This window comes from Elephas maximus, chromosome 13 (genome assembly GCF_024166365.1).
Source record: "Elephas maximus indicus isolate mEleMax1 chromosome 13, mEleMax1 primary haplotype, whole genome shotgun sequence".
Lineage (NCBI taxonomy): Eukaryota > Metazoa > Chordata > Mammalia > Proboscidea > Elephantidae > Elephas > Elephas maximus.
This window is the reverse complement of record NC_064831.1, coordinates 42,005,908-42,022,497: the sequence shown is the minus strand read 5'-3', so window position 1 is coordinate 42,022,497 and position 16,590 is coordinate 42,005,908. Positions and strand designations below refer to the sequence as shown.

At 41.4% G+C, this 16,590-nt stretch overlaps 1 protein-coding gene across 11 annotated transcripts in view; it reads right to left on the bottom strand.

Moving 5' to 3' along the window:
• The window catches only part of INPP4B (inositol polyphosphate-4-phosphatase type II B), a 976,853-nt gene extending 962,329 nt beyond the window's left edge, over positions 1-14,524 (bottom strand). For 5 of the 11 annotated variants that reach the window (XM_049905340.1, XM_049905339.1, XM_049905341.1 and 2 more), the window contains exon 1: positions 13,560-14,523. The gene's annotated coding sequence lies outside the window, so the exon portion shown is untranslated. Of the gene's footprint in view, positions 1-12,623; positions 12,970-13,559 lie in introns of those variants that run through there. The other 6 variants (XM_049905358.1, XM_049905352.1, XM_049905355.1 and 3 more) reach the window with 4 other exon arrangements.
• Between the last annotated feature and the right edge of the window lie 2,066 nt (positions 14,525-16,590).

The following is a 16,590-nucleotide window of genomic DNA, read 5'->3' as shown; positions in this document are numbered from 1 at the left end:
AACCCCATTACAATTTCCTTCTCTGCCCTATCTGCACTGGCCTCTCTTTTTCTCTCTCACACACTCTTTCTCAACATCCTATTACCCAAGAGATTTTGACAGGGAAATGTAAACAAACAGGAGAAAACTCCCTTGAGGCTTTAAGGGGATTTTCATCACTGTTAGTGCATTAATTTTGAGTTAGTGCATTATTGCTTCAAGCACTCAGCGGAAAGAAACATAGAATCCTAAGCATGGAAAAGAGAATATCTTAACAGCCAAATTATAATCTCGCTTGTTTTCATTTGTTGTTGAGCTCAATTATCTGACCTATGAAGTGGAAAGTGAGTGTCAGTAAAATCTGATGTGGTGACCCACTCATGGACCCAGAAGGGAAGCCCTTACACTTTTAGGCAAGGAGGTGAACATGATCCTTACCACACTGCAAAGCTTGTAGCTTATTGTTGCTCTTGTTGTTAGTTGCCGTCGAATCAGCTCTGACTCATGGTGACACCGTATGTAACAGAACAAAACGTTGCCCGGTCCTTCTGCATCTTCACCATCATTGATTGGTATATTTGAGTCCACTGTTGCAGCTATTGTATAGTAAGGATGTTTGTAGATGTTACTTTTCTTTCTGAGTCATGCTACATCAGCAAATGAAGGTCCTGAAGGCTTTACTCCATATATGTCATTAAGGCTGACTCTACTTAACGCAGCTCTTCCCAAGGCATATTTTGAGTGCCTTTCAACCTAGGGGAAACCCTGGTGCCGTAGCACTGGTCAAGTGCTACGGCTGCTAACCAAAAGGTCAGCAGTTCGAATCTGCCAGGCGCTCCTCGGAAACTCTATGGAGCAGCGCTACTCTGTCCTACAGGGTTGCTATGAGTCAGAATCAACTTGACAGCACTGGGTTTGGTTTTTGGTTTTTCCAACCTAGAAGGCTCATCTTCCGGCACTATATCAGACAATATTGTGTTGTGACCCATATGGTTTTCATTGGCTAATTTTTGGAAGTAGATTGCCAGGGCTTTCTTCCTAGTCTGTCTTAGTCTGGAAGCTATGCTGAAACCTGCCCACTGTGGATGACCCTACTGGCAGCATAGCTTCTAACATCATAGCAACACACAAGACACTACATACAGTATGACAAACTGAAAGACAGACTGTAGCTTGTAGCTTACATGTCACAATTCCACTGCACAGAATTGTCCTTGAAAATCTTACAACTGAAGTTAGAGGTATGCAGACAGCCAATACTTCTATATATACACACTCAATACTCCTCGTATCTAATTGGATCTCCCTGAGACAAGGCACCAGCAGAGGGTCTCCTACTCTTTGATAAACTAGTCTCAACTTCAAGGAAGTATGAGGGTTCACGTTAATAGTAGCAAGGCTTTCTCTCCTGCACGGTTCCAGGGGGCAAATTGTTGCATACACCAGGGTGATAGGAAGAAAGCTGGAGTATATGGTTATGTAGCACTTTAAAAAGACAAAAAAAAAAAAAAAAGTGTGTATGAAAGTATTTCTGGACTATTTTCATTTTTTTTAAATTCCATAACTGCAGTACGGACCCAAATAAATAAGCTCTGGCTTCAGGCTAGTTACCCAACCCTGCCACACCATTGCAGTAGTCCCGAATTGATTATCTTAGAGGCAATTTCATTGTATTTCCCAACAGGAAACCAAATAACAAACTTAGCAATGTGTGCTGCACTGCATTTTGTTGATATACAAAGTAATACATATTTGGGGACAATTTTACGACACCTCATTAATGAGCTATTTAAAAAGCTGAACTATTATTCAAATTGATGGTTAAAATATTTATACTGAATGTATCTTCTTAGGCCATTTTAAGTAAAATAATTTAAAACAAATAGATATATGTTTAAAGCAAGGATATAGCCCAGTAATGGGAAAGGGAAGTTACCAGACCTTATGTATCCCTCTCTGGGGGATCATGAGACACCATTAGGCCAATTTTGTGAATGTGAATGAGCAAAGTTAATGTGGGCCTATGGGGCTTATAATGTAGAACATGCTGCATAATTCCTTGGTCAATCTGAAAAGTGAGTCATGAAAAATCATTTAGGCAAAATGATGATTGATTTCTAGCATGGGTCCTTATATAGGGCATGAAAAATCCCAAAAATCAAAATGTGGCTGAGACATACCAGGTTCCTGGAAGAGTAATCTTGTAAAGTTGACCAGTCTTCTCAACTCCATTTACATGGTCAATGAAATTTCAATTAAAGTCCAAAAATGCTTCAAGGGTAAATTTATAAAATTATTCTAATATTCATCTGGAAGGGATATTAGTGAGAATGCCTTATAAGGCACATACAACACAACAATACAAACATACACAGAGAATATCAACAAGAAGAGGAAATCAATTCTACCAGATATGATGCGAGTAACTACAACATTTAAGCTTGTGTGGTATTGATAGAAGAACTGATAGAACACTAAAGTGAAATAAGCATACCAGAATCAGAAACTTATTACTATAGGCATGTGTGCATGTGTGTGTGTGTGCATATACGTGTGTGTACCTCTGGACAAAGGTATGTTATACTGTGATAAAATCACAAATGAGTAAGAAACAGATGAAATATTCAAAAACTACTGCTGAAAAACGTTTATTTTGAGGGGAGAAAATCAATTGAATCCTTACCTCACACCATACATCAAAATAATGTTGGCTGGACCAGAAAGAAAAAAAAAAAAATCACTAGAAAATTAAATGTAAATTGCTTTGAGGGTAAAATAATTTAGGTAAATTTTAACCTGTTCTGTGAATGGGAAAGTAATGGCTAAGCAAAAAAAAAAAAAAGCTATAGAAGAAATATGGCATTCAATGTGACCACACACTCATTTTCAACCTTTGTATGATAAAAATAAATAAAGAAAAGAAAAAAACATTATAGATAACATAGATGATAAATGGGCAGTGTCCCTAGTACATAAAGGACACTTAAAAATTGATGAAAAGAAAACCAAGGTATTAATATGCAAACAGGCTAGAGTATGAATTATCGTTAAAAAAAAAAAAATTAGCATTTCAAAACGTTCATCCTCACTGAGTCAAACAATAATAGAAAAATAATGCAGCGCTTTAAAGCCTGGGTTTTAAAGTAAAATCAGTCTGGATTCAAGCCCCAATTCTAACACTTAACCCCTTGTGTGACCTTGGGTAAGTCTTTCAGCATCTCAAAATATCAGTTTCCTAATCAGTAAAATATAGATAACAATATTGCCCTCCTACAGTTGTTGTGGTGCAGTGGTTAAGAGCTACAGCTGCTAACCAAAAGGCTGGCAGTTCGAATCCAACAGACACTCCTTAGAAACCCTATGGGGCTGTTCTACTCTGTCCTTTAGGGTGACTGAGTTGGAATCGACTTGACAGTAACGAGCTTGGTTTTTTTTTTTTTTTGGTTTACAGTTGTTGCAGGATTAAATGAGATAATATGGATAAAGGTCTTACATGATGAATGACCTAGAGGAGGTACTCAATAAATGTTAGTCTTAGTCATTTTTGCTGTTGTTATACCATCTACAACTTACCAAGTAGCTGACTTTTTTTTTTTTTTTTAAATAATATCCCTCAAGGCTGGTGAGACTGGAGAAATTAATGAAGTACTTACAGGGAGAGTGAAAATGGGTGCAATGTTTCTGGAAAGTAATTTGACAATATATATAAGGAGCTTTTAAAAAGGTTCATACCCTTTGATCCAATAATACCACTTCTAGGAATGACTTCTAAAAAAACGGTGGAAAATGTAAACAAGGATTATCAGAAAATGAGATCATGCAGATGGCATCCAACACAGTTAAACAGTAGCAAAAAAAGGCAAATAATCTAAAAGTCTAAGTTGAGAGGAATGGCTAAAAACTTGTAGTGATTCACATGCCTAAGTACTAGGAGAGCTATTAAAAAACAAACACAAAAAAGCTAGGGAAGTATTTACAGGCATGGGAAAAGTGGTTTCTTTTATGTTCATTGCTGCAAATAAGAGCAGAGCCTAGCACAGTGTCTGACACATGGCAGGTGTTCAATTAATATCTGAACTAATAAGTGAGAAAAAAGCAAAGCATTCATTTCTACACACACACATACCTGAACATGCTATAATCTCAACTAGGGAATCCTTGATAAAAATACATTAAAATACTAATAATATTTTCTTTCAGTGGTTTTTTTTCTACCTCTTTGTACTTTTCTCTATTTGCCAAATTTTCATCAATGGAGATTAATTACATTTATAATCAGGAAAAAAAATGAGCAGAAAAAAAAGAAATCCCAGAAATCAGCTAGAAGCCAACTGGCTCAATTATTTCTCATGACACTATTCTAATTATGTGCCATTCTTCATTCCCACCCAAAATATAAAATGGGAAAAGGAATAAGTATAGTGTAAATACATTGCTAGAAAGCCTTTAAAACATACACCCAGAAAAGAAAATAGTATAGTTAATTTCAACAAAGCCAAAAGAATCATGCATCTAATATTAAGAAAATTATACAGGGGCTTTGTACCGTATATAATTTATATATACGAAAAATACAACCCGGCATAAACTCCTTAGGTACATATTACTTGTTTGCTCTGCAATTGATTTATATTTGTTCTTAAACACATAATATCACTAAGATTTATATATGGTGGTTACTGTCAATTTTTTTAAATCAAAAAATTCTATTCATTTGAAACTTCAGCTCGACACAAAAATCTAAGTGGTATGTTTCAAGAGATCCTTGACATTCTCAAAGGGTAGGATCAAACACTTTCTCACTCTCAAACACACAACACATAATTATCCCCAGAAAGCCGTGTGCCCTGTCAAGCAGAGCATAAAGTCACTTAGAGGTGAGGCTCTGAGCCACTGGCTGGGCTCAGGCACTGAAGCACTTGCCCTCCCACACCAGTGCCCAAGTGTGTGTGATTTAAATGTGTACCTCAGCCAGGAGCCTTTAAGATAAATGGTAAAATCTTGAACCATGCAATGCTAATTCTTGTATGCCAAAGGTTGCTGTATCTACAATTTCTTCCTCCTCTGCCAGAAGTAAAACGTTAGACTGTGAAACCTGTGAGCCCTGGAACTGTGCCCGACTGTCTTGTTTTTCCAGTCTCCCAAATTTTCTACCTTTGACAAGATGCAGTCTTACCACTTTTCTACTGCACTGTATTAGTGGAAAATATTTTAGTTTTCCTTCTCTGACAGGTTTCCACCCCACACAGGTTCCAGCTTTCACAGCTTTTACTGTAAGGGACCTGCAGTGAGTAGGTATGCAGACAATCAATATTTGTTTTAATCCAAAAAGCCTAATTCATTCATTCATTTATGAAATACATACTGCATACTATGTTCAAGGCCCATTGCAGCTCACTTCTGCTTATAAAAAGATATGACATAGAACCTAAACAGAAACTGATCCAGTGACCCATCCAGTGATATTGTAACCCATCCCTTTCCACTCTGGGATTTATTGGGAAGCTACTCTCCCACATGGAAACCCTAGTGGCATAGTGGGTAAGAGCTACATCTGTTAACCAAAAGGTCAGCAGTTCAAATCCACCAGGTGCTCCTTGGAAATCCTATGGGGCAGTTCTATCCTGTCCTATAGGGTCGCTATGAGTCGGAATCGACTCCATGGCAATGGGTTTTGTTTTTACTCCCCCACTGATGGTAAGTACTGCCTCCAGGCGGGGACCTGAATAACTGTTTGCAATGCAAGAAACAGGCGTGTGCCACAAACTACTGTTTTTTTTTTTTTTTTCCCACAGGGTATTTCATGAAGTGGTGCTGAATTGACTTTTTTTAGGTAAAGTATAGATTTAAAAAAAAATTTTATGTGGGACACATATGTCCCTTTATACTCTGTGGATAATTTTTTTCTTTTTGGTACCTTAGATGAAGGTTTACAGAACAAACTAGCTTCTCATTAAACAGTTAGTACACCTAGTGTTCTTGTGACATTGGTAAACAACCCTGCGACATGTCAACATTCTCCCTTCTCAACCTTGGGTTTCCTATAACCAGCTTTCCTGTTCCCTCCTGCCTTCTAGTCCTTGCCTCTGGGCTAGTGGACTAATCTTTCCCTTGTATCTTTAGTTTTCTTCATTCTCCCTTGTTCCCGAAGGGATGAGAACAGTGGAGTATCTTAGATGACTGCTTACATGCTTTTAAGATCCGAAATGCTACTCACCAAAGTAGAATATGGAACTTTTCTTTATAAACTTTGTTATGCCAATTGAGCTAGATTGTCCCCAAAACCATGGCTCTGGGGGTAAAATTTGTGGTACACATATGTACCTCTGGACTCTGAGGGTAGGGTTGGTGGGATGAGGCAAGAAAAAAATCCATAGTACCTACCAAAAATTCAAACGCACTCAATGATTCGGTATGCATTCCATTAATGAAAACATGTGGTGTCCTTTAATGAAAACCCTGGTGACACAAGAGTTAGGCACTCAGGTGCTAACTGAAAGGTTGGCAGTTCGAACCCACCAGCTGCTCTGTGGGAGAAAGATATGGCAGCCTGCTTCAATAAAGATTACAGCCTTGGAAACCCTATGGGGCAGTTCTACTTTGTCTCATAGGGTCTCTATGAGTCAGAATCAACTCAACAACATGGGTTACTGATTACTGGCTTATAGGGTTTTCAGAAGCAGATCGCCAGGCCTGTCTTCTGAGGCACTTTTGGGTGGGTAGGACCCACCAACCTTTTGGCTACTAGTCGATTACTTAACCGTTTGTGCCACTCAGGACTCTTTTTCTGATGCATAGGTGAGGGAATAAAGTGATTGGCTTTTGTCCAAAAACCCATTGCTGTCCAGCTGATTCTGACTCATAGTGACCCTATAGGACAGAGTAGAACTGCCCCACAGAATTTCCAAGGCTGTAATCTTCGCAGAAGCAGACTGCCACATCTTTCTCTGGAGAACCTGGTGGGTTTGGGGTGCTGACCTTCTGGTTAGCAGCTGAGAGCTTAACCACAGCGCCACCAGGGCTCCTTCATTGGCTTTTATATGACTCATAATTTAATCGTTAAAACAGAAACATGGATGTCTAAATCCAGTTTAACCAAAAAAATTAAAAAATGGTTTAGATAACTTTCAGCTGTCGTAATACCCAATACATTGCAGGGCTGATCCAATTTGCTCATTGTGTAGCCAGGCCCCCATACTAGAGAGAGCATTTGGAAATACGCTGAAGCATTAGTGAGGTAAACTGCGCTTTTTTTTTTTTTCTTGCATTGTCCCAATGCCAACGAGATAGACGAAAATGAATAGTCTTCAACTCCTAGAAAAAAGAATTAGCTAAGCCTGTTTTGTGAAAGGATAAGGATAAAAGCGCAAATGGCTAATACAGTGTCTTATTAAAAGGCCATAACAATGATTATGAGGATGGCACAGGGCAGGGCAGTGTTTTGTTCTGTTGTGCATAGGGTTGCTATGAGTCGGAACCGACTCGACGGCACCTAACAACTAACGACATATATTTCTCTACTATATTCACTTAATTTTCCCTTACCCTTCTTCTAACTCAGTCATAAGCAGAATTCAGGCACATTTAATTCAATTAATTCCTCACAGAAGCAGACCCCACATAAAAGCAGTGTGTTAAATATTACAAATCAGATCTGTAATGTTTTACAAACAATAGATCTCCTAAATACATTACTAGGATTTAGCTGACCGTTGACTTTAATTTCATTAACTCACTCTTGATATAAATAAATTCTGTTTAAAAGAAAAGCTTTAATAATGAATATAATGCAATTAAAATGACCCGAGACTACTGAGCATTGCACACTGCCACCTAGTGCTGAACGTCTCTTGAACACCAAATGCGCAATGGAGGCCGTCAGGAAAGTGAAAATGCTGTGTTGTAAAGCAGATTTACCCCCAAAAGACAGGTCTGTAGCATATTTATTCATAATTTCTTCAAGAAAAGAAGTTTATTGGGAATAAGTGAAGTTGCATATAATATAATAATTATGTAATATAAATTAGTTTAGATCTGATTAGGTTAGCAAATTAAAAAAAATGCAGATTTTGTTCATGAAGGCATAAATTTTTTTTTTCCCAAAAAAGGGTGATTTTTTAAAAATATTGTAAACCAAAAAAGGGTGATTTTTTAAAATATCGTACAGCAAGTATGCCTTATATTGTATTATGAACGTGACGGATGCTGATGACATAAGTGGAATGTGTGTGATCACCTACCAAGTCTGGCCTATGAAAATGTTCGTAAAGAATTCATAGGATATTTAATAGCCACTAATAATACTTCTGGAGCCCTGGTGGCGCAGTGGTTAAGAGCTATGGCTGTTAACTGAAAGGTCAGCAGTTTGAACTCGCCAGTCAGTCTGAGGGACCAGTCTGCTCCTGGAAAAATTTCCACCTTGGAAACCCTATGGGGCAGTTCTACCCTGTCCTATAGGGTCACTATGAGCCAGGATCGACTCGACAGCAACTGGTTTGGGTTTTAATGATACTGTTGAGGGCAGTGGTGGTTCAGTGATAGAATTCTTGTCTCCAAATCCTGGTGGCGTAGTGGTTAAGTGCTACAGCTGCTAACCAAGAGGTCGGCAGTTCAAATCCACCAGGCGCTCCTTGGAAACTCTATGGGGCGGTTCTACTCTGTCCTATAGGGTCGCTATGAGTCGGAATCGACTCGACAGCACTGGGTTTTATGGAGGAGACCTGTGTTCAATTCCCAGCCAATGCAGCTTATGCACAGCCACTACCAGTCTGTTGGCTTGTGTGTTGCTGTGACACTGAACACGTTTCAGTGGAGCTTCCTGATTAAGACAGACTAGGAAGAAAGACCTGGATATCTACTCCTAAAAATCAGCCAATGACATTCCTATGGATCACAACAGTCCAATCTGCAACCAGTCATGGAGTGCAGGACCAGGCAGCGTCTCGTTTCACTGTGCATGGTGCTCCCATGAGCCAGGGCATACTCAAGGTCAGCTAACAACAATAGTAACAAGGATACTTTAAGCTTTCTGGAAGACATAGCTATAATCTCCACCCAGGTTATAATTTCGGTTTAAGATGTCACTAGTTTTAGTCGTACTTTATTTTCCCAGCATTAAATAATTTTATTGTCTTTTGGTTGTGCTAAACACTGGAGCTCATCTCTGATCTTCTGGCTGGAAAAAGCAAAGTCACATGAAAACGAAATGAGGATCATATGAAAGACTGGATTAAAGAAAAGGTTGCTGTCGATGACTGTTCTGTGGCTAGGAAGTACACTTTCTCTGCTTCACAGTATTCTAAAGTAGTTTAATGCCCTGTAACTACTTCTTTTAAGTAACTACTTATTTTAAGAGCTAAAGTACAAATGGGAAGACTCATTGCTTTCAACTAATTTTTTTCATAGTGAAAATATTATGAGGATTCTCTTTAGATCATTGTTTAACTGTTAAAACTATGCTCCCTTTGGAAAAACATTAAAATCTCAGATTCTCCTTCAAAATTTTTTTAAAATTTATAAATACTAAAAAATAACTCATGTAAAGAATTTTTAAAGAATCATATTTTCATTTTAATCTTTGAAGATAATTTTAATTATTGTCATTCATCCAACCATTCAAAATAAGCATGAGAATTAAGCCAGCCTGTAATCTGCAAACTTTCCTATGCTTGTAAATGTGGAAAATAGAGAACAGCATTGAATAATTTCAATATTACACCTGCTGCATTGCTTCATTTTCATAACCAGATAAATAGATGTATAGAAGATTGGAAGGATGGATGGATAGATAGATAGGTAGACAGACAGATAGAACCTCTCTTTTTAATGGAGGCCTTGCCTCCATCCCCTTGAGAATCATTAATTTAGATAATCCCTAAAGAATCTTTGATCAAAGCCATGTGACCTGGAAAACTTTTCAAGCTCCAGAAGGAAAATTTCCTTTAATCAGCTTAACCAAATTACTGGCAAGTCTGTTTCATTTACTCCTGCAGCAGGCTATTTTGAGGCCTCCACCACGCAATCAGGACACCTAGATGGTACAGCTGCTGCCTAATGCAGAAGACAGGACTTACCCAAAACGTTGCAAGTCAATAAGCTGGGTTTGGAAAACATAATTTAAGAACACATACTGTTTTGAAACCCAGCTCTTCACACCATGTCGGGATTATGCCTATCATGTTACTTGAATATTAGGTAAAATCACAAAGTCAATTGATTGGGAAAAAAAATCTAAAGTTACAGCCCTTAGGTATTCTGTTAGCCTTGTGGTAAACCATCTGTTTAACAAGATATTTCCAGGAAATAAATTAGATAGTGGTTAAAACTTTGTCATAAGATGAGTTCTGCTGCTGCTGCAGATATATAAACAATATGGTTATAGTGCATAAAATTTCATAAACATTTTTAAAATGCTTCTATTAATCTACACAGGAGTGAACATTGATCAAGAAAATGAACTAACAAGCTTTAATTCAAGTGACAATTGTGCCTGCAACTCTGTATGCTTCCTTAATTTCTCACACTTCTCCATGAGTTTTCTAGATATAGCCTGCATTTAAAGTTTTGGGACACCAAGGCCGTGTGCACCTTGCATACAAAAATGCAATCACAGCATCATCATTTGGCTCTCCCTAAGAATAATTGTTCAAACTGAAATTATATGTTTAAGAACCTCATTTCTTAAGCCTGAATATAAAAAGTACTACATGATTTAAAGTGTGTCCTAAGGAGCCCTATAATCAAGGATTTCTGATGCAACATAAAATATAGTAGTAACACAATGGCCTGTGGAACAGATTTCCTGGGGCTTTAGAAAGAGAGAGGGCATGTTGAAAAAGTGAGGTACAGAATACAGAAGAGACGGATACAGCTTTCAACTGAACGTTAGCATTTAACTTGGACTTATTTAAACAAGGCATTTCTATCAAAATTCCCATGGTTGTGAAAGACAAGAATTTATTTCATACAGATTACCAAAACTACGATATTTGTATACCTATTATTAGTACTGGCTGGGGATTAGGTACTGTGAAATAAGAAAATGTAATAGACATTCAGTCAGTGTTTTACACTCTAATTATGATTCCATAATATATTTTTTTAAATTTGGTATTCTCAGATGTTGGATACTTACCTGGAAACTGACATCCATTTGGTTGCTAAGAGATATGAGATCAGCTTGCAGTTTTTTTTTCCTCTGCCTTTCGGAGAATCACCCTCTTGGGTTTTGCCTCCAGGTAGTGAAAGTTAACTCTGCCACCCAAGTGAGGATTTACATTACTGGAACTGGGAGATATTCCAAGGTCTCAGAAAAGAAATGAATTACTTTCAGTTTGCACAATTTAGAATGAATCTCTGCCCTTTCCCTATGCTTAATGATTTCCCATTTCATACAACTAAAATATAAGGGCGCTATTTTATAATCAATTCTAACTGATGTGTTAGTCTGTGCTATAATGAAAGCCCTTTAGTATTTTACAAAAATCTTTTGAAAAATGAAGCCGTGCAGTCAATCCTCATCCCCAAAGTGAAGCTCCAACCCAACATTTCAAAAGTGTTTTCTGCCTACAACTTTGTGTGTTTTTAAACAGCTAGGGGGACAAGACCAAACTTGGTCTATCTGGTTGTTTTTACACTTTATCGAAGAATCAAAGGCAAAATGCAATTAAACATATGCACACCCTAACTGGTCTTTAGTTTATCTCAAATAAATATCAGTTTCCCTAATTAAAGAGAATACTCTTCTAAAATAAGAGCGGCATTTCAATCAGCAGGCATGTTTCCTAAGGAAGTAAGCATCTAGCCTATCTTTACAAGCACATTTCATAACCTTTCAAGGGCAATCTTGTAAATCACATTTTAGAGAAATACTCTGAAAAGGCATTTCATTGCAGTGGCATTTTACGTTACTACAAATCCAATAGGTTCAATTTTTATGCCACATACTTATCACAAAGCCATCGAGTATTTACCCTGCATTCATACCAACGCTTTGCTGGAGTATATTGCAAAAGAACATGAGATAATGCATTCTCCGTATGCTAAATGAGCTGATGACACCCACCTGCTCAGTCTTTTCCTTCTCAACTTCTTCCACACTACCAGCCAGCTGCCCTGCTGGTTATTGCTTGCACCTTGTATGCTGATCACTAAGTCAGATCCCTCCCATTTCTGGTCCAGAACCCATTAAGAAAATTCCTGTTACAAGCAAGATCTTTGAAATGTACTTGTACACCTACAAGAGGGTTATCTAGTGCCCATCTTGAGTGGGGAGAAGATGAATACACTTCCGTCTTCTAGTCTTTGGCTTGCTTCCGAGTGTCAAGCCTTTCTAAACAAGTTCTGCCATACCGAGAGGAAGGAGATAACGCAAAATTTAACACCTGGAATCATAAAATGTAATGACCTCAAATAACGCATCTCAGAAACAGGAAGGAAACCTGGTGTGGAAGAAGAAAAAAAAAAAAAAACAGGCAAAGGAGCCAATCCGCATCATTAAAATAAGAGTAATAGAAAACCCGACTGGGTTTTTTCCAGCAAGTTTCGTGCGGCAGTAACAGCAATCAATATGCGCATCCTCACCCTTAGGAGACCTCTTGTACCCAAACAGAAGCAGCTGGGCCCCTCTGTACCAGCCCTCTTACTTCGAACTCAGGGGCAGAAACCATCACCCAAAAGGGAGGAGATTTCAGAGGCGTAGGAAGGGACAAAAACAGTTATCTGTTTCTCAGACATCCTCATCTTAACAGCAGCTGCAAGCCTGGAAGTCCTTTCAGCAACCAGCCCCTGGCTCCCAGACATCTTCCCGCTCCGGGCCCTGCCACAGGGGTTACAGGAGCTTGCAGAGCCCGCAGCGCAGTTTTCAGACTCCAACCAATTACCTCACCCTCGCGCCCTCATGCCAAAGCCATCGCTTCCTAATACCCTAATGAAACCTCTCTGGGGTAGGACGAATGCCTGATGGCTGGGATGAGTTGCCATGGGTGGGAGGGTCGGGGTAATGGTCCTGAGACGGGCTGTGTAGGAAAAAACAGGAAATGGGGCAACTGAGATCCCAGCATCAGCCACCACCACCACCACCCACCACCCACCCCAAGCATAAAGGACGACTTCTCCTGAAGCGGGCTGGGGCCGCAGCTTTGCTACCGGGATAGGAGTGCGGGAGAACCCGGGTCCAACACATCCTCTCCAAGGGACCGCGCAGGTGGGCGCAGCCTTGGAAGGTCAGCGGCACCAGAGCTCAGAGTTACCCGGGAGCGGGGGCCGGAGAGTGTGTGACTGTCGATGTGAACACGCGCGCGCGGGCTCGGCAAAGGGGTACAGTGCTGCGACAGGGGTACCCCAGCAACCAAGGAGCGATAGCACACCCCTACCCCTTAGATGACAGGGCTGTAGAGGCGATCGAGACTGTGAGACTGAGAAACTTGATGCAAAATAGACAGGCTCCCCCCGCCAGGACATGCCCCCGAGCTCTCAGACACGCTCCAACGCCTCTCAAATCGCCCACCATCTCTCACCTTTCCCCCAAGGTCCCCCGCAAAAATCCCCACCGAGCCCTTGGATCCCAGGCCGTTAGTTACCTCTCCCGGAGGCGGAGTGGGGGGCGGCAGCAGCAGCAGACACTTTTAGCCTGACTTTCCTCGGTTCGAGTGTGAGCGTGTGTGCGCCGACAAGGAGCTGTAGCCTGCTATTTATAGACCGGAGCCTCAGCACCCGGGGCTGAGAACCTGAGGAAACGAGCAGGCGAGGCGGCGGCGCAGGGCGCGGGCCGCGGCTCCCGGAGGCTCCCGCAGCTCCCCGGGCTGGGGCTCCGGCCGCGCTCCCCGCTCGCCCGCCCCGCCGCGCGCGCCCCAGAGAAGTTGTCACCAGCGCGGCTGTCTCTCTGGCTGCTCACACGCCCCCTGACACAATTGCTACTTTCTGCACTCCCACCCCTTCCTGCTCCTCTTCCTCTTCCTTTGCTCGCTCCAAGCGGTCTCCTCCCAATGTCACCAGCGGCTGAATAGCGGTAGAGGCGGCAGCGACAGCCGTGCGACTCGCGCAGCTCGCTTCCAGCTCCTAGTGGAGTGGAGTTCGTGTCCTGACCGCCCAGTCCAAAAGGGCCAAAACACACTTGCTGAGGGTGCTGACTCCCCACACCTCAACCCTCTGCTGGGCCCTCCTGAGCGCCTGGACGTCCGCCCAGCCCGGGCTGCAGGAGGCGCAGCTGCCAAGCGGTGGTGAGGGGTGACCCGAGGCCGCCACGCTGCGGCCGGGGCCGAAGAAACCACAAGGAAGGAACTGGCAGGAGGAAGAACCCCAGACACCCGGGCCACTGGCAGCGCTGTCCGCAGCCCAAGGCGTGGGAAGGAAGGCGGTGTTCGCGTCTGTCTGGGTTTCTGCCTGCAGCCGCTCTGGGACCCTTCTCTCCCGCCACTCTTTCTTGGCCTGATGCAGGTCTGCCCGGGGAGACCTGGGCACTGGCTTAGTTTCCAGCTTAGCACAGCACACGGCCACCCACCAGCAGCTCCCACGTCGCGGCGGGTGGCTGAAGCCGAGCTGCTCCCAACAAGCGTGTGACACGCCTATAGCAGCCCAGTGCGTAGGGACAGATAGACACTCGGCGTGTTTGGGGTGTCAGGAGGATGGGGTATGTAATCACGCAGTAGGAACCGAGGCTAAAACTCCCCCACTTCCTCGCAACAAGCCCACAGGGGAGGGCAGGCAGACTAGCCATTCCGGGTTTGTGGGGTGTGGGGCAAATTACTCTCCCATCTGCGCCTTACAGGTGCCACCTGGCGGTTCTCTTGGAGAGGTTTTGACCCGGCTGCTCAAAGGTACCTGCGCCCAGCATCAGCCTGTCAAAGGCATTCTCGGGCTTTTCTCTCCCTAGGAGCACTTTAAATTCACATTTTAAATAAAATACAGTGTGAATGCTCGTACACGTGTGTTGCATGTACTGTGCAAAGAGCTTGGAATCCCAAAGTCAGGATGGTAAAATTAATGAGGTTTTTTTTTTTTTTTTTTTTTTAAGGCAGTAGGTACAGTTTCATAAAGTAGGAAGCTGTGGCTGCACCCAGCTGTCACCCCTGCTGTCACTGCCTGCATCCAGTCATTCACGCATTCCACAAACATATCTCTGCCACTAGGCTGTAAGCTCTATTGATAAGGGCAGGGCAGGAACTTTGTTTTTGTCCCCGCTGTTGCCAGAGTTGGAACAATTTAATATGCTGTAGTCCAATAAATATAGAATGAATTGATAAATATTGTGGGCCAGAAACTGCACTTTGGCCATTCTCTCTTTCCCTTAGCCCCTAAAGCCCTTCTCTTGCCTCCTCTCCAAGCTATTTCTGCTTCTCAGCCACCATCAGGTGAACTGGATGAAGGGAAGTGGGAGGATGAAGGACAAGCTGCTCATGCAGGCTTTGTCCACATGGGAATCATCCTTGAGGAGCCCCCCACACAGATTTCTCCTCCATGGGGCCATACTGAACGCACGCATTTCCAAGCAATAGATGCATCCTATTCATAAAGATCTGCTGGAAAGCTGATACAGTTTTCTCACTGGGCAATGGTTTCACCCTTTTCTCAAGATTTAAAGAGCACAGAACATCACGGTGCCACAGCTTTGCCATGAAATTGAAAATTTCATTAACATATCTGTCCTCTAACTTTAAATGGAGCTGTGTATGTGTGTTTATGAAGACTGTCACAGTGCCAGAAGTACTAAACCATTCCTCTTAAAAGGCAGAGTTGTAAAATAGATGCAGTTCCTGCTGCTATGGAAATGAACCCTTAAAATGAGATACCCGAAACCCCTGCTCTAATTAAAATCCAGACATAGAGCACACTGACCAAGTTCCCTTACAGGGTTAGAGAGAAAGACAGACAGACACAGAGAGACTAAATCAAGACTCTATCAGATGCATGTACCTACCACATGACATTTTTAAAGAATCCACCAATCAGCCTATTTACCATTTTTTAGTTACTTGGTGGCATTTTCCTTGAATAAGCCTGGAAGAGTCAGATGCTTCCACAGTTTATTAAACGCATTCAACATCCTCTTTTGAAAAACCTTAAACTTTTTTGGTCACTTGTGCCCCCAAAACATAACTCCATTTGCCAATGAAAAACAAAACTTTTTTTTCTTTTCCTTTTGAAATATCTTTGTAGGTCCAAGGGTTAAAGGTGATTCCGAGTAGTTACCTTGCTGTCTAAAACAATAAAATCAAACAATATTTGTAGGGCTGACCTAACACCCTCCTTTTCATGAAGCAGTTCTCACTTTTTCCATACATGCATTGTGCCTGGAGATGTTTATTTCACATGCGAGGTGTGATGGGTATGGCCCAAGGGAGACTACACAACTGTGGTCCTTCTCTTATCAAAATCACTTTATGGCACCAAGTATGACCTAGGTTCTTCTTATTTTTTTAACCAGAGTTGTCCTTTTTTTTTTTTTTAATGATAAGTTTTTTAAAGCAATTCACTGTTTTTACCCCAATTTACAAGCATTTAACTTTGGAAGAATTAAGCTTTGATATCCATATATTAAGAGCATCGCTTGTATATGTTTGTTTGTAATGTGTGTGTGTACTTAAATTAATTGAGGATGTTATTAGAAACATG